Source organism: Papaver somniferum, chromosome 5 (assembly GCF_003573695.1).
Source record: "Papaver somniferum cultivar HN1 chromosome 5, ASM357369v1, whole genome shotgun sequence".
Taxonomy (NCBI): domain Eukaryota; kingdom Viridiplantae; phylum Streptophyta; class Magnoliopsida; order Ranunculales; family Papaveraceae; genus Papaver; species Papaver somniferum.
This window is the reverse complement of record NC_039362.1, coordinates 163189196-163216762: the sequence shown is the minus strand read 5'-3', so window position 1 is coordinate 163216762 and position 27567 is coordinate 163189196.

Sequence of the window (27567 nt, the reverse complement as noted above, 5' to 3'; positions counted from 1 at the left end):
AGCAATGCTCGAACAACATCAACAACAAGTAGCAGCGAAAACATGTCAGCAGTGATGCCGCATTCCCGCAAAAACATCAGGCGGTAGCAATAACCGTGACAGGTACTCATCTCAGGCATGCTATGACGAATTTAATTTACGCTCTTGATCGTCTTCGGTGGTATTTATCAGATGCGTGACGATACCCCCTTCTCGAAGCATGGCTATTTGCAGCGATAATTATAATGGCATCATGGGCTTTTTATGTGGCAGCAGTAGGGGTCGTTGGCAGGTAAGAGAACTTTGTTCACATCAACAATGGTTGTCATCGATCAATCTTCATGCATCGGCTCCTTTGGTTCCTTTCCGTCAGGATATGTCTTGCACTTGGTTGCGTGGTTTCCTCATGGTTGTAGTTATCGACAATTCTACGTTGCTGGAGTACCATGCACCTTGCTTGGGAAGCTTTCATCATCATTGGTGTTGTGAAATATCCACAGGTGTTGGTGTGAATTAAATAACGGGAAGCATCAGCTTGCCATCGTAGCATCAGGCAGGACGCATTAGTGCTAGTGTTATCAGCAGTACTTCGTGGCGTCTAGTGGGAAGACATAAATACTTTCTGATAGTACGCCCGAATGAAAAGAAAAGAACCATTTTGGATTGTTTCTTATTTCATCAATCGATGCTTGTTCTTTTGCTGGAAACGTTGAACGTGTCATAGAATTGACAATCTTGGCTCAAAAGGACTCTACCAGCGATTAAGGGGCATCCAGTTTAGACTTTTGGTTAAGGGGCAGCCTATTTAGCCGTTAATCAAACATTAATCTGCTTATTTTGAATTTCCGTTTTAGTTGATTCACAAGTGTGCGAACAGTGGGTTTAACTTCACAAGTGTGGATTGGTCCTTGTTCGACCTATATTGAAAATTAAATCTAAAACTTCTTTCTCTCTCATTTGCTTCCTCCCCCAAATTTGATCTCTACCCTTAGAGATCCTGAGTTGTTTCTTAGCTAATGTGTAGTGTAGATCATTAAAATTGGTATCAGAGCACTCGATCCGAGTGTTCCGGTGAAGTTATGGTAACCCAGAAGGAATTCGACGCTTTAAATAAGCGTGTTAATGAATTATCCAACAATCAAAGTGAAGGATTCAAAGATCTCAACAAGAAGATCCATGATGCTCAGAACACACTTTCCCCGGCGTTGTTAGCAGGACTAGGAAGCCTACTTGATTCTAAGATGTCGTCTCTGGAAGAGAAATTTCTCAATCAACAAAAATCAGGTGATGGGTTACTAGAGACTCCCTTCCAACAACAAAACAATTCGAAAAGCGGAGGTAATCACAATATCTTGTCTAATCAATTTTCGAATACTCACAAGCCCAAATTAGATTTCCCTAAATTTGATGGGAACAATCCTAGATCCTGGATTCGTAAATGTAACAAGTTTTTTCAACTACATTTAATGGATGAGGAGCAGAAAGTCATGGTCGCCTCTCTTCACTTAGAAGGCAAAGTTGATGTGTGGTTTCATGACTATCAAGTAAGTAGGGAGGTGATCCTGTAGGGAGACTTTTGCAGTGATGTCAATTTTAGGTTTCAAGAGCTCGGACATGATGATGTGGTGGGGGAGTTCAACAAGCTTTGTCAAGAAGGCACTGTGCTGGAGTACCAAGAACTTTTTGAGGAGCTCAAGGCCTTAATGATTGCTAATAATAGATACTTGAATGAATCCTATTTCACTTCAAGCTTTGTCAGTAGACTCAAGGAAGAAATCAAGATGGCGGTCCAAATGCATTCACCCTCAACACTCACACAAGCCATGTACTTAGCAAGGATGCAGGAAGCAGTATTGGAGAGGACTGCTAGGAAGGCAAAATTTGTTTCAAGACTTCCTCCACTCTCAATGGGTAGTAGCAGCTCTAAAAGCTTTGTGACTCCACCAAAGTCTAATTCACCATCACCCACCAGTAGTGGCAGCCTTAAACTACCCCCCATTAAAAAGTTAACATATGCTCAGATGAGGGAAAGAAGGGAGAAAGGTTTGTGTTATAATTGTGATGAAAAGTATGAGACTCGACACAGATGTATTAAATAGCAGCTATACATGTTGGTTGGAGATGAGGAAGGGTCAGCTAATTCAGAAGAGGAATCCCCTGGTAGTTCTCCAGTCATACAAGAGCTAGAGGAAGAGGTGGAGATCTCCCTACATGCCTTATCTGGTAATGTTTCTCACAACACAATTAAAATGAAAGGTGTTACTAAGAATAAAAGGGAATTCACTGTCTTGATTGATAGTGGAAGAACACATAGTTTCATTGACCCTGAAATGGCAAGACTCAGTGGAGCCTTGGTAGAACCCACTGTAGCTTTACATGTAGCTGTGGAAGATGGTAACAAGGTATTCAGTGATGCCAAATGTGCTCAGTTTAGCTGGAACATGCAGGGAAATAACTTCTCTTTTGATGTCAGAGTCTTAGATTTGGGTGGATGTGACATGGTGTTGGCAGTAGACTGGATGAGGACTATAAGTCCTGTGAAATTTGATTTCAAGAAGATGACAGTGTCCTTCAAACTGGGGGGTAAGGAGATTGGGCTTAAGGGGCTTACTGAAGACATCAGAATTTCATCTATGTCAGTGAGTGCTTGTCATAAGTACTTCAAAAAGAACAAAAGAGGTATGGCAGGGCAACTATTTTGCATAACAGCCATAAAGCCCCATCCTCAAACACCAAAAGTCCTAGAACCCATACTCACAAAATATACTTCAATATTCAAAGAACCAACTTCATTGCCACCTGAAAGATCTCATGACCATCATATACCCCTACAACCAAACTCTACACCACCTAACCAAAGGCCTTACAGAATTCCCTATGTTCAAAAGGAAGTGGTTGAAAAGTTGGTTGAAGAAATGCTTAAGTCAGGGGGTGATCAAACCCAGTCACAGCGCTTTTTATTCCCCAATTTTACTAGTTAAAAAGAATGATGGGAGCTGGAGTTTCTGTGTTGATTATAGGAAAGTTATTGAGATCACTGTCAAAGACAAGTACCCCATTCCAGTCATTGAAGAATTGTTAGATGAGTTAAAAGGATCATTTGTGTTTTCCAAAATTGACTTGAGAGCATGGTACCACCAGATTAGGGTGTCACCTAAGGACACTCAGAAGACTACTTTCAAAACACACCAAGGGTACTATGAATTCTTAGTCATGCTTTTTGGATTGACTAATGCTCCATCCAGTTTTCAAGCCTTGATGAATGATGTGTTTAATCCCTACTTAAGGAAGTTCATACTAGTATTCTTTGATGACATACTAGTCTACAGTCCAAATATGGAGAATCATCAATAACATCTACAACTTACTCTAGAAACTCTGCAGAAGAACCAACTATATGAAAAGCTCAGCAAATGCTCATTTGGCCAGGACAGGTTGGAGTACTTAGGGAACATCATATCAGGTGAGGGGTAGCTGCTAATACCACCAAGGTAGATTGCATGGTGAAATGGCCTACTCCTGTAACCATTAAAGACCTAAGGGGGTTTTTAGGCCTAACAAGGTACTATAGGAGGTTTGTGAGGAATTATGGACTCATTGCCAAGCCATTGACTGATTTATTGAAGAAGAATTGTTTCCAGCAGAATGACTCAGCTCATCTAGCCTTTCAAAAGCTTAAGGATGTTGTTACTTCCACACCAGTCTTGGTATTGCCAGACTTTAGCAAACCCTTTGAAATCTCAACTGATGCCTGTGATATTGGAGTGGGATCAGTGATCATGCAAGGGGGAGACCTATAACCTACTTCAGTAAAGGAATGAGACCCAGATTCTTAGCTATGTCTATCTATGAGAAAGAATTGATGGCAGTGGTAATGGTTGTGTCAAAGTGGAGATCTTACTTATTGGGAAACAAATTCACCATCTTCACAGACCACCAAAGTATTAAATACTTCATGGCGCAAAGAATTCACTCACTACTTCAGCAGAAATGGCTATCCAAGTTGTTGGGCTATGATTATGAGCTAAAGTATAAAAAGGGGACTGAGAACCAGGTAGCTGATGTCCACTCAGAAGAGCAACCCTCATGCCAGAGTCTAATACAACTACATCCTGAGTGGTTCACATAAATTCAAGACAGTTATCAGGAAGATAATCATGCAAGGGACCTCATTACCAAATTAACTATACATGAAGGAGCAGTGGAAAACTATTCTTATCATCAAGGAGTGTTGAGATACAAGGGAAGACTCTATATTGGACAACATGGTGGATTAAGACAGAAAGTTATTCTGTCCACTCATTCTTCACCCATTGGGGGGAATTCTGGGACACATGCCACTTACCAGAGAGCTAAGTTGTATTTCTTTTGGATAGGAATGCACAAGTATATTCAAAGCTTTGTAAAAGCTTGTGATGTATGCCAACAACACAGGAGTTTTAACACCAGTCCAGCAGTCCTACTTCAACCACTGCCTATTCCAGAGCAAGCTTGGGAACACATCAGCATGGATTTCATTTATGGCCTCCAAAAATCTGAAGGCAGGGAGGTTATACTGGTGGTGGTAGACAGACTAACTAAATTCAACCATTTCATTCCATTAAGCCATCCCTATACTGCAGCTTCAGTGGCAAAGGTATTTATTGACATTGTGTTTAAACTCCATGGCCTTCCTAAATCTATTGTGTTAGACAGAGATGCAATTTTTCTGAGAAACTTCTGGAAAGCCCTTTTTGCTAGACTAGGTTCTGCATTACATGTGAGCACAACTTATCACCCTCAAACTGATGGGCAGACTGAGAGGGTGAATGCATGTTTGAAATCTTATTTAAGGTGCATGACTAGCTTTAAATCCAGCAAGTGGGTTAGTTGGCTGCCCTTGGCTCAATGGTGGTAGAACACCAGTTACCACACAAGCCTCAAGCTCACTCCATTTGAAGCCTTGTATGGGTATGCACCACCACAGTTTGGTGTTACTTCAGCAGCACAAGGAGTTCACCCTGTTGTTGATGACTACATAGAGCAGAGACATTCTATGAAGTAGCTATTGAAAGGGGCTCTTGAGGAAGCTCAACACAGAATCAAAAACCAATCTGACAAGGAAAGGACAGAGAGGTCATTTATTGTTGGTGACTGGGTGTATCTGAGACTACAACCTCACAGACAGACCTCAGTCCAACTGAGAAAGAACCTCAAGCTCTCAGAAAAATTCTTTGGGACATACCAGGTTGAGGAAATAATTATCTAGGTAGCTTATAGACTGAAACTCCCAGCTGACTCCAAAATCCACCCAACTTTCCATGTCTCTCAGCTGAAGCCTAAACTTGGGGAAGGGATCTTGCCACAGACAGCTCTGCCTCAACTATCTAAAGATGGGGAGATGAAGGTAAGACCCTTACAGGTGCTTGACACAAGGATTATCAAGAAGAACAACTGTGCAGTTGCGCAAATTCTGATTCAATGGGAGGGGATGAAAGATTCTGAGGCCACTTGGGAAGACAAGCTATCCATTGAGGTGCAATTTCCAAAGATGATTCTTGAGGACAAGAATCTAAAGAAGGGAGAGCATTTGTCATAGAATTGATAATCTTGGCTCAAAAGGACTCTACCAGCGGTTAAGGGACATCCAGTTTAGACTTTTGGTTAAGGGGCAGCCTGTTTAGCCGTTAATCAAACATTAATCTGTTTATTTTGAATTTCCGTTTTAGTTGATTCGCACGTGTGCTTCACACACGTGATGTCTTTTGTGAGTGGGTTTTAATTTCTATGGATTGGTCCTTGTTCGACCTATGTTGCAAATTAAATCTAAAACTTCTTTATCTCTCATTTGCTTCCTCCCCCAAATCTAATCTCTACCCTTAGAGATCCTGAGTTGTTTCTGAGCTAATTTGTAGTGTAGATCACTACAGAACGCATCTGTACATATGGTATTCACTTGATATAATAGCATTAGTGCATGGATTTATTAAATAAATGTTTCCAATTTAATAAGCAATAAGAGAGATTCATGGCATGAGTAATAAACATTAGTGAATAGATGTAAAATTCTCTAAGCAATAACAAACTCATTAAGTATTTTTATGGCTGCTTTTGCCCCTGCCTTGTGCAGGTTTATGAATTCATTATAGCTGATCACGGGAGTGTTTGAGACCATAGTACCACAAAGGGATTACCTTGTGCTATGTTTGGGACCTTTCACCCCATTGGCCAATCCCGAGCCAGGAGATTACCTAACGGTGGGGGTATATATGTTTGGGACATGTCACTCCGTTGGCCAATCCCGAGCCAGGAGATTACCGAACGGTGAGGGTATAAAGTTCAGATATGATGGGTATCTCTTTCTGCTGGATGGCTTCCGCCGATCATACACTCATAGACGCTTACGGGGGAGTCCGGAGAGATTGCACGCAAATGCTTTCCCCACTGTGATGATATGGGAATGGTGGTGCTCGCCCCGGTTTTCCGTTTGTATGCATTAGTATCCAAAAATATATGAAATGAAATCTGTGTATCTATACTATAAGGGACAATGGTGTTTTTCCATATGGACGTTTATCTACATTTGGGAGACATAAAGGACGGTCCAGATTTAAGTTTTTCAATCTACATTTTTATCATATAAAGAAGGCTTGAGATTGAGCCCCAGATTTAAGATTTTCAATCTACATTTTTAACATACAATAGTGATCTAGATTGTGCCACATATTTAATAAGTTTTTGAATTTCCTCTCCATCCTCTTAATGTCATTTATTTGGGAGTTACTTTTCCCATTTAATGCAAAACTATTTCTTTGATTATAAATTAAATTCCCTTTTAACTTGATCAATTTCATAATCAAAATCTACTACATTTTTATCATATAAAGAATGGTGGTGCCTCATGCCTAAATTTTTTTTCTCTTCACCCTCTTAATGTCTTTATTTGGGAGTTACTTTTCCCATTTAATGCAAAACTATTTCTTTGATTATAAATTAAATTCCCTTTTAACTTAATCTCTTTCATAATCAAAATCTACATTTTTAGCATATAAAGAATGGTGGTGCCTCATGCCTAAATTTTTTGGTCATATATGCAATTTAATTTCTTTTTGTTTCTATTGATTAATATTGTATTTTGTGATCTGGATTTTGTTTCTTCGTTTACTGTAAAAAAAAAATTCAAATATGATTGTTCTCTATTCATTTTTACTCTTATATTAGGTTTCCTATTACCCATATCATTTAATCTTTTTTTTTACGTTGTCCAATTTAACTTTGACTTCTTCGGCTAAAATCCAGAAGATTTTCAAGGAGTGAAAATAATTAACGAAGAAAGCCCCGGTTCCATTGTTATTGCCCTTAGAATTTTTAAATATTTTTTTTAACTGTATTGTTACTTCAGCTGGAGAGTTTCAGCCTCTTATTTGGATTATGTCATGTACATGTTGGTATCAAATTGATTGGGGATTCCTGATTAATGTTCTTTTCTTTATATTATATGAACCTTGAAATTACATCCCTTCATACGGTGCAGGCATATCTTAATGATTTTATGTTTTTGCTTTTTTTTTTTTGGAAATGTCAGACAAAAATACATTTCCGAGAAACAACCATTTTGGTTTTTTGTATACCGTTAAAAGCCTTTGCATTAAATTTATAGAGCATTATTGTCTAGGAATCTGACAATAAGCAAAAAATTTACTAACACGAAATCTGAAGGGAAGCCGTTTTTAAGATCCATACTTTCCCACCCTAGCTCGTAAGACTCCAAGAGGATGTGATTGGTTTCGAATTATATTGGATGAAATAAACTGCATTAGAACATGAAGAACCATTGATTGACCAGCTTATGCCTACTGATACCCGTATGATGATTTGATTGGCACATCCTTCATGTAGGATTTTAAAATAGAATGATCACAGAGCACCCTCTCATGTGTTACTTCACAATCTTTGGTTGAAATCTGATGGTGTCAATCATATTTTCACGTATCGCTTGCAAAATTTATGATTAATGAAAGTTTATTGAAAATTTCCATACACCAAGAACATAAAAGAGGACCAAAAAATAACTTGGAATACATTACCTTCCTCCTAGGTTGACCGCCGACGAGATATGAATTTAAAAAGGCTACTATAATTGGAACATGTTTTAGGTTTAATAGCCGTTCAGTACCAATAGAATATAACATACTGTACTAATTTTTTTCATAGGTTACACTGATAAACCCAAATGGAAAAACTAATATAACTATTCAAGCAATGACAAAGGGAGCCTAAAATCGAATGATGGGAAAAGATGAGTAACCATGGGTTTTTTTTACTGGGAGACACAGATGTAGTTGGGTTTTCTGGGCTAACGTATACGAGTTGGCACTCTAACCGAACTAATAATAAGATTGTTGGAGATTCACTTTAATTATAAGGAGGAATACTAAAAATAATTACTAAAAATAATTGAACTCAATTCACAGACATCATCGAATGATTGCAATAGGTAGAAAAACGATAAATGATAATTTGGCGGTATATCAATAGGACCATCACATTCTACAACTTCAGAAACATAACAACAATGGTGGAAAATGATTTCATTGCCAATTTCATTGCTGATAGATCGACCATCAGGTCCATCACACTAACAACTAATGATATAAAGTAATTTACATGATACGAATTCATAGTATTGCGAAATCGTCACAATAGCGATGTCTTATTCCACATCGAACTCCTAAGGAATATGATCTACGATAATATAACTAATCGAACAAGTAAAGCAAGCATTCCGAATCAAAACGACACGCGTCGTATCCTAGTTATTTAGAATGTATGAAATATACTGAATTTACAAAATGTACGTGATTTATAAAAATGTATGAAATGGTCTCATAGAACTGCATGCATATGCATTTTAAAATGTATGCGAGTATTATTGAAATGTAAGGAGTAAGTATTTGCAAACTCTGTAGCTGTATGTGTATGTATGCCCCTTTTTAGTTTCGGAAGCTGGTTGTCTAAGCTTTTGAAAGTAAAATTGGTTGCCGACGCATAGTTTTTACGGGTACATAATAATGTTGTTGTTGGATGAAGATCGCTCCCCTAGTAAGCTTGCAGTATGCTTCGTGCCATATGCATGTTGTGTGCCTATAAGAAAATGTTGCAACTTCCCCTTTTCCATATTGCATCATCCTGCCGGCTTCGTGTGACTAAATGCTCCTCGTATGCTGAGTTTCATCAAAATTTTGGTGTTGTTGGCCTTGATTGAGTGTCATGCGAACTGAACTTTGTAATGATTAACTGTGGTAATTGTGGTGCCTTACTAGTAACTTTCTGAACTGCTATTTATTGATCAGCATTGTACGTTGGTGCCTATGGACCCTTCTCGTCATCGTCGTTACATCATAAATCGAGTGCACATGAGCTTTAAGTTGCGTCTTCGGTTCTACCATACGTTCCACTGATACTCCCCAATCTGAATTGTTGTATACTCCCTTAAAATGATTGCCCCTGGTATGCTTTTCTGTTGGAACAGGCGGCAGCATAGTCGCATCATTAGCATTATTGGGAACCGGCAAGTCTGATGCTTTTATTGCTCCATCATTCTTTCTGCTCGAGGTGCACAATGTGGCCGAACTCGTGCATTACAACTTTCATACAGCTCCAGATGGATATGCACACAAACAAAAGAAAAACTTCTCCCGTAGCTATGGTCATTTTTTGAAATTTCCTAGCTGATACCTCACACGTACTGCAAGACTTCGAACCGAATTCCTTCACTGCATCAACCGGAGCTGCATCATCGGAGTTATGGATCAGAGCTGCATCATAGGGGCGGAGCTGAATCATCGGGATGAGGAGACGAGCTGCATCTTCGTCGTCGGAATTTGCTCCAATATAACAGGATAAAGCATCATCGTTGCAAGACTTGGCATCATCGGGATTATATCTTCGGGCCAAGACTGCGTTGTCAGACTAGGATTGTTGCGTCTTCGGACCAAAACTAGGCTTGACCGCGTCTTCGGACCAAAACTAGGCTTGACCGCGTCTTCGGACCAAAACTAGGATTTGCATCGTTGTCGCAAGGCTCTGACTCTTCGTTTTCAAAGATCATCGTCATCTGACCTTGGATCTTCGTCTGGTGTTGCATCGGATTTGAACCATCGTAACACAACTTTGCATCACCGTCGTTGGATTTCTTCTTGGTATATTCTTCTTCGGGTTAGAGTAATTTGAATAAGTATAAAAGATATATTCTAGCAGAACTTGCCAACTGAAAGCGCTTTATGAGTGTAGAAGTATAAGAAGTGAAGGAACATATAGCCAGGGAGTGTTTAAAGAGGTACATGAATTAAAAATTCCGAAGTATTCTTCGATAAGAAGCATGAAGTATGAGAAATAAGAAGTATTTATTGTTGAAGTAGTGAAGAAACATCAAGCTCGAGTTTTGCTTCATCGTAACAGGACGAAACATCATCGTCTCCAGATTTGGCATCAAATTCTTTTACTTGTATGTTGTGTCATTTGTTCCTCGGCATCATTGTTACATCAATGTTCCACGGCATCAGACTTCAAATCATCGGTTTTGGGGGGTGGAATTAAAAATCGTTGCTTCTTGTTGGTGCTATTTTACACTTGAATTGGGTTCTTGTAAATGTAGACTAAGGATCTATCATCGTACTGCATGGGACTGACTGCATCATCGTCACAGGACTTGACATCGTCTTTGCAATAATTTGTGTCTTCCGAGCTGGGGAGGCTTGGAAATGCATTGACGGAGTGGAGGATCGGAGCTATCATCAGCTGGGTGATCGCCTGCATCGGATGTTCTTGCACCATCCTCAATGGACTTGAGCCGGGCTATGCAGTAGTGACATAGTGGCTTTACAGCAACGTCGAGTTCAGCTGCGCCGCAGGGAACTTTTGTCCTCACTTCAGTAGTTCCAACCGTCACACCAATTCAGCAATTCGGCAACAACAATAGATAATTCAGCAACAATGATCCCACGGTCAATTCAGCAAGAACGATGGCTAACTCAGCAACAACGATGGATAATTCCGCAATAAAGATGAATAATTCCGCGACGACGGCAATTTCAGTAATGATGGATAATTCGACAACAATGATTCTCCACTGGCTTTATGTGGCATCTCTTGTTCGTGCATCGTCTTCATCGGACTTTTGGTCACCTGGATCATTAGCATCAAAACTGCCAGGTACTCTATAACTGAATAATATCTCTTCAGCAGTTAACATGCATTATAGAAAGACACCATCAACTGTGGTGGTGGTCGAAGATCGAGCACCCTGTCAACTATGCTTGCATAGCTCTTTGCAGCAACATCGGCATGCTGGAAGCTTGCATCGTCGTCCTCATTGGACCTTGGATCGTCGTCATAGGAGATCTTCGTTGTTACACTACGGGTCGAGGCAGTCTTAGGAGATCGTCATCGTCAGACTTTGGATCGTCGTCTTCGAAGATCTTCCTAGCAAAACCTTGGTTCATCGTCGTCTTAGGGATTGGAAAATTATCGTGGAGCTTTGCTTCGAGATTCTTTGATCCTCGGCATCGGACTTTGCATCACCGTCATCATCAGATTTGAGCAATGTCAGGCAGACTATGCTTCGGTTGCTTTCGGGCATCGGACTTTGGATCGTCCCGACGCTTCGTTCGTCGGGTTATTAAGATCACATCTACCAGACTTGGAACATCGTCGTTGAGCTTGTGCATCGGGATACCTCCATCGGATTTTGAATCTTAGTAGCAGGGTTTTGTAATGACAACTTAGCTTATATAAAGATGAAACTTAGCTTATATAAAGACAACTCTCTTTATTGATGTTTAGAAAATTTCTCAAAACTAAACACAAGCTCTAATCTTGCTCATATGATCAACCACAACTTTGGTGATCATATATATATAAAACTATGAATTCCTTTTCCTAATCCTATTACCTTATTACATGTCTTTCCTTTTCTTAGAATTAGATGACTTCTAATTCCCTTAGGATTACATCAATTTCCTAATCTTGTCCTAACCAGCTTGTTAGTGACTTCTATGTTGAAGTTTAACCAATATTCTCCCCGTTAAGCTTCAACCTTACCCGTGACATATCTTGTACTCCAATCAGTTGTCTCATTCTTTCAAACTTGATCCGAGCTAATGCCTTTGTCAATATATCTGCTTTCTGCTCAGTTCCTGGTATGTGTTCAACGTTGCTGATCTCCTTCTCGATACATTCTCGTATAAAATGATACCTTTTGTGAATGTGTTTCGTCTTCCCATGAAACACTGGATTTTTAGCGAGTGCAATTGTAGACTTATTACCAATCTTGATAAGAACTTTTTCAGGTTCTCTTCCTTTGATTTCACCCAACAGTTCTTGAAGCCATATTGATTGTTTAGCTGCTTCTGTTGCAGCCATAAACTCAGCTTCATAGGATGAGAGGGCTACAGTGTCTTGCTTCTGTGAACACCATGTAATAGGTGCTTCTCCTAGATAAAATATATGACCAGTTGTACCTTTTCCATAATCTTGGTCAATATTATGACTGCTGTCACTATACCCAACAATTCCTTTTGATCCTCCTCGACCATACTTCAATCCATAGCTGATTGTTCCTCTTAGATATCTCAATATCTGCTTTATTACATCACCATGAGCCTTGCATGGACTCTGCATATAATGGCTTGCTACTCCCACAGAGAAATCCAAGTCTGGTCTTGTGTGTAACAAGTATCTAAGGCATCCAAGTCCTGCTTCTTTCAGAATTCTCCTTGCATAAGCTTCTTGTTTAATCTGAATCCCATCTACTCCTTGATGGACTTCTATGCCAAGGTAATAAGTGAGTTTTCCGAGGTCTGACATCTCAAACTTTGATGACATTTCTCTCTTGAAATCATTGATCACCTTAAGGGAGTTTCCAGTCAAAAATATATCATCTACATAGACTGTAATCAAAAGAAGCGTTCCCTTTTCTTCTCTTCTGTATACTGATGTTTCTTTAGAGCACTTAACAAATCTGATTTCTCTTAAGATTTGATCTAACTTTGTATTCCAGGCTCGAGGAGCTTGTCTTAGACCATATAGAGCTTTTGATAACTTATAAACCTTATGCTCTTGTCCTTTTACTTCAAAACCTTCTGGTTGTTCAACATACACATCTTCTCGCAATTCACCATGTAAGAATGCTATTTAACGTCTAAGTAGTGAATTTCCCATGAGTTTGATGCAGCTTCTGCTATTAAGAGACGAATTGTCTCTAGTCTAGCAACTGGTGCGAAAACTTCATCAAAGTCTATGCCTGATTCTTGAACGTATCCCTTAGCTACAAGTCTTGCCTTGTATTTGTTAATATTTCCATCAACATTTCTTTTAACCTTGAAGATCCACTTAAGACCAATCACTTTTACCCCACCTGGCTTATCAACTAGAAACCAAGTTTTGTTTCTGTTGATTGAAATAATTTCTTCTCTACATGCTTGTGTCCATTTAGTCGAGACCTTTGCTTCCTGAAAATTCCTTGGTTCATCATTAACAGAAAGTAGCATAATCTCACACTCTTCTGCATCATGAAGAACATAATCCTCCAGATACTGTGGCTTTTTTATCTGTCTTGTTGATTTTCGCAGTGGAATGGGTTGAGTTATTTCATCGATCTCCTCTTCTTCTTCTTCTTCGTTATTCTCAGTGTTTTCATTATTCTCTTCTTCTTCTTGATTAACATCATTGTTTCCATTGGTATTGATGATTATGGGTCCTTCGCCTTCATCAATTACTTGACCCCATCTCATGTGAAACATTCCTGGATCCCTACTTGGTCCATCATTAGTTTCTAAGGTTCTGAAACTTATGTGTCCTAACCTTGCGTGCCACTTCCATGTCTGATCTTCCAGTCTCATATTCAGACACAATGGCCTTCCAATCATGAGACTTATCTTGTAGAGTCTATTCTGTGAGCGTGAGACTCTAACTAAAAGTCTTCCACTTGGGTCATGAACTGTTAGATAATCTTGTCGCATTCTAACATCACATCCAACTTCTGTAGCTTGTCCTAATCTTAGAATGTTGCTTTTTAAGTTTGGGATGAATTAGATGTTTGTGACAAGCTTCTGTTCTCCGGTCTTGCTTTAAAATAGGATTGATCCTTTCCCTTCAATCTCTACATAAGAACCATCTCCAAATTTCACTTTTCCTTTGATTTTCTCGTTGAGTTCAGAGAAATAGTGTCTCTTGCCAGTCATGTGGTTGCTGGCTCCGTTATCTAAATAGAAGATTCCTTCTTCTCCATCCTTTGATTCGTAGTTGTTTGGTATTAGTTTCCCTTCGTTTAAGAATACAACTTCGTGCATGAAAAGAGCTGTATCTGCTTCCCTTGTTTCATTCTTGTTTGCTTCTTCCATCTTTTGTATTCTTTCAGGGCATACAGAGGAGAAGTGTCCTGGTTTATCACATCTGTAACAAATAATGTTTGATCTATCCTTCTTTTATTTCCCTTGGTTTTGATCATTCTGATTTGTTGTTCTATCTTGTGAGTTAAACCTTCCTCCCCTTCCTCGGCCTTTGTTTACTCTACCACCTCTTCCACGACCTCTTCCTCTTGTCGCAGAGTTTTGTTGGTAAGAGTTTGTGTACAAGAGTTTTCCTTGAGTTTCTCCATTGTTTTCTTCATCAAGGATTCTCTCTTCATATGCTTTTAATCTTCCAGTTATATCTTCATAGCTAGTCTTCTTTAAATCTAAGACTTGTTCGAGAAAAGCTATGATATGAATATACTTGGATCTTGGTAGACTGTTGAGAAACTTCTTTACCAGTTTATCTTCATCAATGGATTGTCCAAGTGACGCAGCTTTTGAGGCTATCTCTGATAGCTTTCCTGCAAAGCTATCAATAGTATCAGTGTCTTTCATCTTCATTCTTTCAAATTCAGACATTAAGGTTTGCAGACGGGCTTCTTTAACTCGGTCAGCTCCGAGATTACGTGCCTTTATTGCATCCCAAATTTTCTTTGAAGTTTCCTGTTCACCAACTTGTAGAACAAGACATTCTGGTATTGCTTGAAAGAGTAATCCAATGGCAACATTGTTTTTGTCTGGGTCCAATGTACCAGGATCAGTTGTTTCCCAAACTTTGTAGATTTTCATCAGTACCTTCATTCTCATGGCCCATACTGTGTAGTTTGTGGCGTTGAGGATTGGAACTTGTATTGATGGTGGCGTGAACTGTTTTGCACCCACAATGGTGGTTTCGCTTTCCATGGCTCAGAAACAAGCTCTAATACCAATTAATGGCAACTGCAAGATGAAACTTAGCTTATATAAAGACAACTCTCTTTATTGATGTTTAGAAAATTTCTCAAAACTAAACACAAGCTATAATCTTGCTCATATGATCAACCACAACTTTGGTGATCATATATATATAGAACTATGAATTCCTTTTCCTAGTCCTATTACCTTATTACATGTCTTTCCTTTTCTTAGAACTAGATGACTTCTAATTCCCTTAGGATTACATCAATTTCCTAATCTTGTCCTAACCAGCTTATTAGTGACTTCTATGTTGAAGTTTAACCAACACTTTGGACCATAAAAAGACTTTGTACCACTGTCATTTGGACTTTTGGAGAAACTTCTCGTCAGTTAACTTGTATGTCGGGAATAATCAGCGTCACCAGAATTTTTCTTCCGTCCATCGTGTTTGGAGTTTGGCTCGTCATCGGAAAACTGCGGTTATTAATCTATGACAACCTTGCATCATTGGAGAACGGCTTTGTCTTCGAGCTTAAAATGCATCTGAACTTGGGGTGTCTTCGTCATTGACATCAAACTTGTCGTCATCATCTATCTTTGGGTCTTCGTCTACTTGCACCTTCGCTTTAGCAGCTGCTGGTCCCCTTTGTTGTTGATCATTGGAGCGTCATCAATTGAGCTTTCCAACCAAGGTATTAAAAGCGTCAAGCGTTTTTCATTTTTAGGAAGCGATGCGCATGTCGAATCGTGAAGCGTCGCTTCATGGTTGATGTTTGAAGCTGATGTTTTCTTATAAATAAATTAGTTGTAACTAGTAATTATAAATTTATTAGGAAGATAATATCTATATAAATTTTATATAAGTATTTTTTATTAAAAATAAAGTGTGTGTACATTAGTTCAACCTACTCCAGACGAGTGGGAGGTGGGGCATTCAATTCCCACTTAAAACATTCATACTTTTCTTTTAAAAGCTTTAAAAATTAGGCGAAATTAAGATGCGCTTCACATGACCGTTTCAGGACGAAATGCTAAAATTTGAAGCGAAGCGTATGTTCTGAAGCGTGAAGCGTATGTTTCATGAAAGATGCGCTTCACATGACCGCTTCGGACCGAAATGCTGAAATTTGAAGCGAAGCGTACGCTCCGAAGCGTGAAACGCATGCTTTTAAAAACCATTTTCCAACAATTAAAGTAGTCTTAAATTCCGCCAGCACTTGTATTCTATTATTCCTTAAGCCATGCACTTGATTAAGCACCTTGGTTGTTCTCCTGTTCCAATAATATAGATTAATTGGTGTCATATGCAGTCAGTGGTGGATCTTCGGGTAATAGCATCGTCCTCAGCTTTGCACCATCATCGTCCTCGGCTTTGCACCATCATCGTCTTCAGCTTTGCGCCGTCGGACTTTGAGTCGTCGGAATGACTGCATTTTTGGCATCAAGATTTAGTATCATCGGCTAGTACGTTGGTTATTTGAGAGTATCATGAACCGGGGTGCATCATCGGGTTTTGGATTCTGCGCATCATCATCGGTTATCTTGATTTAACTCATTAACTAATGTGATCGTTGCTTTGGCAGGTGACCCAATTCAGTCGTGTAATTAACCTGCATAAAAATGAAACAAAAGATCGAATTCCCCTGTTTTGTAAATTGAACTACAACTTGTTTTCGCTTGACGTCCCATTGTTCTTTTCTAGCTGTATTCAATTGACTATCTTCACGTCGGTAGCTTTTACGTCGGGCTGGGAGTCGTAGCTTTGTTATAGTAAAGTTCTGGCATCAGGTTCGTTGTGAATTTCCTCCTTCGTTTCAGTTGGGTCTGTCGTCAAACACCTTGTGGTGGATATCCGATGGTAGATTTCGTTGGTAGCAATGTCCCTGCAATTTGGTAAAATCACGAAGACAAGGATTTTGAAAACTAAATGGCGATAGTTTGTAAATCAAATGGAACTAGTTGAAATAAATCCCACGGTCATCCCCAGGGAAGCAATTAGAAAATGATGGTTCGAACCGGAACTTCGGAAGAGTTAAATGGGAAATCTATAAGTGGGATTTAATACCCATTCTAGAAACTTCATAAACAGTTTAAAAAATCAAAATATGCATGGGAAAGAAGATTCACTGAACCATTTCTTTAATCATAGATATAAGCCTTTGTAGAAATTCGTACCAGACTATATAATAAATTGGGAAATGAAAACCTCTGTATCTGCATAGCATTTTTAGTCCACTGAGTCATTTTTGCAAATAGTTTATAAGCATTTTCAGATCTGGATATTTACACGGTGATGGTTAGATTTGGTTGGTACCCAACCAAACTTTCCATGTAAAAACATCAAATTGGAAGAAATCTGAGATGAAGAAATAAAAAATTGAAAATCAGAAAGAAATAGACGTTGAACAGGTAGAATAAATTCTTTACCCATAGCATGTTTCTAGCGCCAATTTGTGATACCATTAATCAACGTCACAACCAATTGATCAAAATGATAAAACAACAAATGACATAAGGTGTAAATAAAAACCACAGGTAAATGATAAGTGCAAGTAAATAAAAGAGACATTCACACAATTGATTTAACGTGGTTCGGCTATGCCTACGTCCACGGGGGTAAATGATTTGTACACTATATGTTTGATTAGTTACATTTCGGTAAGAATAGAACTGAGTTGCCAATGGTGAAAAAACGGGGGTCTAACAACACCACCCAATATTTCGTTTAGCAATCTGTATGAACAAACTCCAATATATTTTTAAAAGAATCAACAAGACTCAATCAATTAAAAGTATATCAACGAGTTTATATCTCTTTCTTGATTTGATTTACTCAAGCAGGAACTGCGAGTTCTAATCAAATACAAGGAATAACTTGGATGGTACCAAAGACCAATATCCAAGGATCAATCAATGACAATCAACAACCAAAGGTTGGATTACTCTAATTGATGATCTAAACGCACAACCTGTATTATTTCAATTATAAAGATAAAGCAATATAATGCGGAAATAGAAATAACACAGACACCAGAAATTTTGTTAACGAGGAAACCGCAAATGCAGAAAAACCCCGACACTTAGTCCAGATTGAACCCACACTGTATTAAGCCGCCACAGACACTAGCCTACTCCAAGCTAACTTCGGATTGGACTGTAGTTGAACCCCAATCAGTCTCCCACTGATCCAAGGTACAGTTGTACTCCCTAAGCCTCTGATCCCAGCAGGATACTGCGCACTTGATTTCCTTAGCTGATCTCACCCACAACTAAGAGTTGCTACGACCCAAAATTGCAGGCTTTGACAATAAAAAAATCTGTCTCACACAGACAAGTCTATCAAAGGATCAATCTGTCTCCCACAGATAAACTCTAAAAGGTTTTGTTCCGTCTTTTAATAATAATCAAGGTGACAGGAAGCAATTGATAATCCGGTCTTATATTCCCGAAGAACAGCCTAGAGTTCTCAATCACCTCACAACAATCTTAATCGTATGGTAGCGAAACAAGATGTTGCGGAATCAAAAACAATGAGACGAAGATGTTTGTGATTACTTTTATATCTTGCATATCGGAGATATCAATCTCAAGACAATCAATCTGATTGTACTCGTACGATAGAAGATGCAAGATCAGATCACACATCTACGATAAAAGTAGTATCGGTCTGTCTTCACAATCCCAATGAAGTCTTTAAGTTGTTAACCTGGTTTTATAAGAAGAAAACCAAAGGTTAAAGGAGAACCGACTCTAGTATGCAAACTAGTATCACACGTAAGGTGTGGGGATTAGTTTTGCACAGATTCTAGAGTTCCCCTTATATAGTCTTTCAAATCAGGGTTTGCAATTAAGTTACCTTGGTAACAAAGCAATCAATATCCACCGTTAGATGAAAATATGATTTAGATTCAAGCTAATATTTGTCAACCGTTAGATCGAAAATTTATCTTGTTACACACACTTGACAATGCACGCTTCTAGGTTTGTTAACCGTACCCTAACGTATGCACTTGTTGGTTCAAGAATAGTTAACCAAAAGGTTATCCATATGAGCATTTCATATCAACCACGTTCTTCTTCGCCATAACTAGTTCAAATGAACTAGTTAGAGAGTTGTTCAATTGCAAGGAAATCTCATGTACTACACAAGACACAATTGAAGCAAAGATGATTTGATTCACTCGAATCGGTTCATGAACTTTTATAGCCACGGTTTGCAAACTGCATTCCTTAGTCTTTTTAAAGTTTAAGCTCAGAAATCATCTTCAGATATATAACCTTCTCAAGTTCGCAGACTAGGTTCACAGACTTAAGTTACCGGGCAGAGTTTACAAACTCCAGAAGAAATTCTCGGGTAAGAGAACTTCGCCAGTTCGCGGACTTAGTTTCACGCAAGTAGTTTGTCAACCCCAGAAGAAATTCTCGGTTTTGAGAACTTCGGCAATTCGTGAACTGAGTTCGCGGACTTGGCTCACGCCATTCTTCCGGTTCTCTTGATCAACAAAGTTCGCAAACTTTGGTTCAAGGAATATGACTTATACATGAATGTGTTTCCATAATAATGCTTATGTCTACCATTGGTTATGTAATCTAAACTCTCATTTCAATTACTGAAACATTCTTAGAGGACGTTATATAGTTGTTACACCATTTCTCGTCAAAGAAATTTTCAAGATGATTGAAACATATCATGACTTTCGTCACATGGTAAAGATAAACTTGGTTAAAGCGAAAAGCTTACCGACTCATATTTCGAGATATATATAGGTGAGGTATACTCGGCTCGAAATACCAAATGTGTATAATAAAGTCTATACATATAGCATATGATTTTTTGTCTCAAGAAGTAGGGGATAGAGTAGATATACTTTTGAGTGATAGATAAGTTCAAGTCTTCACATAACTTTTTTTCAAGAAGTTTCACCGGTTCCTTGAGTAGTTCTTCTACTTGTATGATGAATCGCCATGAAGTCCTTGAGCTCAACTACACTTTCTATCCTAGTCCAAGACTTAGCTATAATAGACTAGGAATCAAGACTTATAGTTTTGAACACTAACATTGGAAAACATGCTTGAGATAGCAATGCATGTGAGTTCGACCGAGCAATGCTCTAACAATCTCCCCCTTTTTCAATTTTAGTGACAAAACTATCAACACATATGAAATACAAAAAAGATAAAGAAAATTTAGTAGATCCTATTCCATTTGTCTAATCTTCAACATTCCTTGAAATCTTCGTCACTTCCAAGTACTCCAATGATCCCAAAGGTTGTAAGTTTAGCATCACCGCTGTTGAAGATCCGTAGCTAAAACAATGAGAAAGTATCGGTCTCGATCATTGTTATACATCATCATAGTATTATTACACAGTGTCAAAGTCCAATTGTATCACAACTTCAACAATAATACTATGGTGATATGTACCACTTCCCCTTAGTCAATACTCCATCTCACATGGAAACCACTCCCCCTTACACAATGATCCGAAAACCATATGTATTTGTAGTGTGAACTACATATTAATTCTCCCCCTTTTTTTCAATAAAATTGTCAAAGGTACAAGAACGGGATCATAACGAAATTTCCGAGAGAGACATTTCATGACTAGAAGGAAAAATACATACCAACTAATTTAGATGCAATCATAAAGCCGAAGCTAAATGCATTCATCAAGGAGTTTAAAGATACAAGATAACTCCTCTGAAATTCCGCAGCCGCACACCCCTCAAGATATGACCATTAAGCACAAGTTCAAAAGAGCTCTCCCCCATTTGATGTCATTCCCGAAAGAACAACAAGAGCGACCTTAATTTCGAAGGAAAAGAAGGATTTTTATTGGACACCAAAAACCATAAGAATGATTTTCTATATCCAAAAAACTCAATTAAATTAATCACAATTAAAATCATGATTAATTTAATCGGAATACGCAATCAAATTAAACACAAAAAATGATCAATTTAATTGATTATGCTCAACATAAGAGAACTTATGGAGACACGAAAATACTCAACTAGATTAATTACAAGAGAACCCATAATTAATATAATTGGAATACACAACCAAACTAATCACAAAAATAATCAATTTAATTGTCATTTGTTTTGCTCGACATAAGAAAACTTACGGAGCAATAACTATATAACCAACCAAGATGATTAATTTAGTTCAATATGCTCGACATAACATATCTCACGGAATACCAACTAAGCTAAAAAATCAACTTGGTTGTATAGTGCTCAACATAAGATACATTACGGAGCCTCACAGTAATACATATAATATGGATCAGGGATGATCAATACTGCGGAATACACAAGGATTCATTCTATTTTCCATCACTATTTGCATAACGATATTAATAGACATAATCCTTGAAAACAAAAGATTTTTACCTATCTTCCATCAAATATTTGACAATATAGGCTTGAATTTTGTAAAGTCCATTCATTCTTTTACTAGTACGTGAATGCCGATCACGAGTGACTTTACTTTTGACAAAGTATGGGACGAACATAGTTCACGGACGTAAACACCAATATCCCATAAAAAATTGCAATATAACAAATCATAAAGATTAATACTGCAAAACATTATCTTCCAAATAGTTTTAGAATTTAAACCAATAAACCTAAAAAAGAACAAGAAGATGAAAAATAATAGCTATGTGTAGTCACAATCATTGCTATTCAAAGAACTAGTTATTCTTCCAAGTAAAACAAGAAAATAAAATTCTCATTCGAAGACTTACTAGTCGTTGTAGATATTTCTCAGAGCATCTACTGAGAATTCCTTCTCATTATTGAAAAACCCATTGATTATGGGATCGTTCAATTCCTCTAAATCTTCAAAAATATCAGTTAACTCACTAAGTTCTCTTTTTAGATCACGCAGGGTGTTCTTGGTCAGAGATAACCTTTGTTCATAGTGAGTTATCTCTTCCAAATAGGAAATGATTCGATATTTTAAATCATTTCGCTTGTTGCTGAAAACTTTTACCATGTCTCTAGCACGACAAACAGAAAAGAGATAGTTAGAGGAAGAACCTTCTCCATTGGTTGTTGACTTCTTCTTTATCATTCTCGAGGAAGTGATTCCTTTGCACTGTTGTACATTGACTTCTTCTACTGCATCTCTTTTGGTAGTACCTCTAGTTACAGGAGCCATGAGAACGTAATTGAAAGAAGGAGAAAACAAACAATAAAAGGAGATTTATAAGTGTCAAACGCTAGATCATTTGGACACAGTCTTCAAAGAATCTAAAAATAAGATTACCTACATAAATATAAATTGAAATTCACGAATATTGACTTGAGACACTTCTCAGACACTTCTCATCTTTCCCAAGTTAAAGATGAGAAGGCAAACATCACCATTCAGTTGGTGACCGGACGGGCCAAATGCCCACTTTCCTTGTTTTTTCGTGGCTTGTCACTGTTGGTTATGCTAACAGATTTCTTACTTCTTCTGGAATATTTACCTTGGTTATCTTTATCCAGATTCACTCTTTGCATGTTCTTTTGAAGTTTGGTGACTCTTTTGTTGTTTTTCTTGAATTTCCAACAGGTATATTTATCATGCCTTGAGTGTCCACAGAAGGAGCAGATCAATGTGGATTTTTCGTCTCCATGTAATTTTTTTCTGTTTGACATAACACTCAACCATTGTTTCCTGATTTGCAGAATCCATCACTTTTGTTGTTTTGCTTTTGAATCCTAAACCATGATTGTTTCCAAAGGATATCCGACCAAATAACATTTCTGTAATTTTGTTAGAACTTCCAGACAGCCTTTGCAGGTCATCTCTGAGAGAATTAATTTCTTCTTCCTTTAGAGACATGGTATTGATGAATTTAATATGAAGATGCTCTATCTCAATATTTTTCATCTGGAGTGATGATTCAACATTCCTCAAGGAGGCTTTAAGACGAAGGTTCTCTTGAAGAATCTCTTTATTTAGGAGATCAACCAACTCAGTGTCAAATTCAAGTTCCGAATCAGAATTTGAAGTTGAAGGAGAATCTGAAGTAAGGGCAGTAAATCCATTGCACCAGTTAGACTCATCTGAGTTGTATTGAGAAGTATTGTCTTCTGTTGAATTATTTCCAGCAACCAGGGAAGATGGAAAACCTGTAAATATATTCTTCCTTTTTATTAGATTCTTGACCTCTTTGACTATTAGTGAATGATTACATTCATCAGCCCAGGATAAGTGAGAGGAAGACATCTCAGTTTTGTTCACAGCGTTGAGTGCGAACGTTCTCCCTGTATCTTGATCAAGAATTCTTAACTTTCCAATTAGTGAATTCTTGGAAAGTGCATCAGGGTTATTTCCCTCAAATATGACATGCTTCTTAGAATCATATCTTGATGGCAACGATCTGAGGATTTTCATCACAATGTCCTTTTCAGGAATAGTCTTACCCAATGCAAATGATGCATTAACAATTTCAGACACTTTCTGATAAAAATCATCAATCGATTCATTATCTACCATCCGAAGGTTATCCCAATCGGAATAAAGGTTTTGAAGCCTAGCTTCCTTTTCACTGGAGTTACCTTCAAATACGGTTTCTAAGATATCCCAAGCATATTTAGACCTAGTGCTATTAGACACATGGTGCTGAAGATTTGGGGTAATGGCATGTATGATGGCATTCAAACCGTCGGAATTCTGCTTTGCAGCAAGTATCTCGGCAGGACTGTATTCACCAATATTCTTGGGAACGTTTACATCTCCAACTGCCACAACGGGAGCATCATAGCCATTAACAACATATACCCATGATTGAAAATCACGCGCTTGAAGAAATGCTCTCATAGAAATTTTCCACCGTAAGTAATTAGAGTCATCGAAGACTGGTGGTACGTTAATAGAGATAGCACCTCTATCCATAGAGTCAGATCGCTGCAAATACAGACTTGTAAGGTCTTAAACGTGTTTGCCTGCTCTGATACCAATTGAAAAAACGGGGGGTCTAACAACACCACCCAATATTTCGCTTAGCAATCTGTATGGACAAACTTGAATATACTTTTACGAGAATCAACAAGACTCGATCAACTAAAAGTATATCAACGAGTTTATATCTCTCTCTTGATTTGATTTACTCAAGCAAGAACCGCGAGTTCTAATCAAATACAAGGAATAACTTGGATGGTACCAAAGACCAATATCCAAGGATCAATCAATGAAAATCAACAACCAAAGGTTGGATTACTCTAACTGATGATCTAAACGCACAACCCGTATTATTTCAATTATAAAGATAAAACAATACAATGTGGAAATTGAAATAACACAGACACCAGAAATTTTGTTAACGAGGAAACCGCAAATGCAGAAAAACCCCGGGACCTAGTCCAGATTGAACACACACTGTATTAAGCCGCTACAGACACTAGCCTACTCCAATGTAACTTCGGACTGGACTGTAGTTGAACCCCAGTCAGTCTACCACTGATCCAAGGTGCATTTGTACTCTCTATGCCTATGATCTCAGTAGGATACTGCGCACTTGATTCCCTTAGCTGATCTCACCCACAACTAAGAGTTGCTACGGCCCAAAATCGCAGGCTTTGACAGTAAACAAATCTGTCTCACACAGACAAGTCTATCAAAGGATCAATCTGTCTCCCACAGATAAACCCTAAAAGGTTTTGTTCCGTATTTTGATAATAATTAAGGTGAACAGGAACCCATTGATAATCCGGTCTTATATTCCCGAAGAACATCCTAGAGTTATCAATCACCTCACAACAATCTTAATCGTATGGTAGCGAAACAAGATGTTGAGGAATCACAAACAATAATACGAAGATGTTTGTGATTACTTTTTATATCTTGCCTATCGGAAATATCAACCTCAAGCCAATCAATCTGATTGTACTCGTATGATAGAAGATGCAAGATCAGATCACACAACTACGATAAAAGTAGTATCAGTCTGGCTTCACAATCCCAATGAAGTCTTTAAGTCGTTAACCTGGTTTTAGAAGAAGAAACCCAAAGGTTAAAGGAGAACCGACTCTAGTATGCAAACTAGTATCACATGTAAGGTGTGGGGATTAGTTTTGCACAGATTCTAGAATTCTCCTTATATAGTCTTTCAAATTAGCGTTTGCAATTAAAATACCTTGGTAACAAAGCAATCAATATCCACCGTTAGATGAAAACCTGATTTAGATTCAAGCTAATATTTCTCAACCGTTAGATCGAAAAATTAGCTTGTAACACACACTTGACAATGCACGCTTCTAGGTTTGTTAACCGTACCCAAACGTATGCACTTGTTGGTTCAACAATAGTTAACCAAAAGGTTAGCCATATGATCATTTCATATCAACCACGTTCTTCTTCGCCATAACTAGTTCAAATGACTTAAAATGAACTAGTTAAAGAGTCATTCAATTGCAAGGAAATATCATGTACTACACAAGACACAATTGAAGCAAAGATGATTTGATTCACTCGAATCGGTTCATGAACTTTTATAGCCACGGTTTGCAAACTGCATTCCTTAGTCTTTTTAAAGTTTAAGTTCATAAATCATCTTCAGATATATAACCTTCTCAAGTTAGTATACTAGGTTCGCGGACTTAAGTTACTGGGCAGAGTTTACAAACTCCAGCAGAAATTCTCGGGTATGAGAACTTCGCCAGTTCGCGGACTTAGTTTCACCCAAGTAGTTTGTCAACTCCAGCAGAAATTCTCGGGTTTGAGAACTTCGGCAGTTCGTGGACTGAGTTCGCGGACATGGCTCACGCTATTTCTTCCGGTTCTCCTGATCAACAAAGTTCGTAAACTTTGGTTCAAGGAATAGGACTTATACATAAATATGTTTCCACAACAATGCTTATGTCCACCATTGGTTATGTAATCTAAACTCTCATTTCAATGATTGAAACATTCTTAGAGGACGTTATATAGTTGTTACACCATTTCTCGTCAAAGCAATTTTCAAGATGATTGAAACATATCATGACTTTCGTCACATGGTAAAGATAAACTTGGTTAAAGCGAAAAGCTTACCAACTCATATTTCGAGATATAGATAGGCGAGGTATACTCGGCTCGAAATACCAAATGTGTATAATAAAGTCTATATATATATCATATGACTTTTTGTCTCAAGAAGTAGTAGATAGAGTAGATAGACTTTTGAGTGATAGATAAGTTCAAGTATTCACATACCTTTTTATCGAGAAGTTTCACCGGTTCCTTGAATAGTTCTTCTACTTGTGTGATGAATCGCCATGAAGTCCTTGAGCTCAACTACACTTTCTATCCTAGTCCGATACTTAGCTATAATAGACTAGAAATCAAGACTTATAGTTTTGAACACTAACATTGATAACACATGCTTGAGATAGCAATGCATGCGAGTTCGACCGAGCAATGCTCTAACAGATGGGATGAAGAGAATGATGAAGAAGTTGTCGGTGGAAAGAAGAGCAAAGAAAAGTCCCCCTCCTCAAACCTAATCGTTTCCTATTTATGGGATAAATATTTTCTGGAAAATTACTCTTTTATCCTTAGCTTAGGTTTGAAGCTGTGTTGGATTTGATATGGTGCACACTGCTGTAGTCTTGTATCCAGCTTCCACTCTTAACCTTCCTCCAAGTGTCAATGTATTTTATGGTGTATAAACTCATCTTAAGGAATTATCTTGGTACTATCTTTTGTTTTCTATGTTTTCTTTTATCATCAGTCAAGATTCAACATTCAAGCATCGCTACATCAGCCTAATTGAAGGGTGAATTGTTATCGTGATCCAAAGTTGAATCAAGAAGCGCTGGGCGCCAAATGATTTGGTAAAAAAATTAGAGTTATTGGATCACTAAAGGATGTTTTAACCGTGGTTCCAAATGGTTTGGCACAAAAATAAAAAGTCGTCGGTTGGATGGATTATTTATATGATGTTCTTCCATTTGGCGCAAAAAGTAAATTTTGCAGCGCCAAACTATTTGGCGCCACAATGTCGATTCCAGATTACGTTCAAGCAACACCTTAAATGCAATCTTGAATCAAAACTTTTAACTTGAATCTTGACTCTCCATAATAGAAAGCCTAAAGGAATATGTAGATCTTTAGAAAAACCAGTTCCATGGGGCTCAGTTCTCCAAACCCTAAAAAAACATCATGGTTTTCTCTATATTAATCGGTTAAACCTTTGGTTTGTCGGCCTAATGCGACCAACTTAATCATTTGTCTACTCTAGAACTCATCCTTATCACTTCACTGAATTAATAACTTTGATGGCCACGATGATGTTTATCTTAAGGATTTTTTTCCAGAATGGAGACGTTGGCAACAGGATGAGCAAACAATGGTGGTTTCGATACTAAATTAGGTATA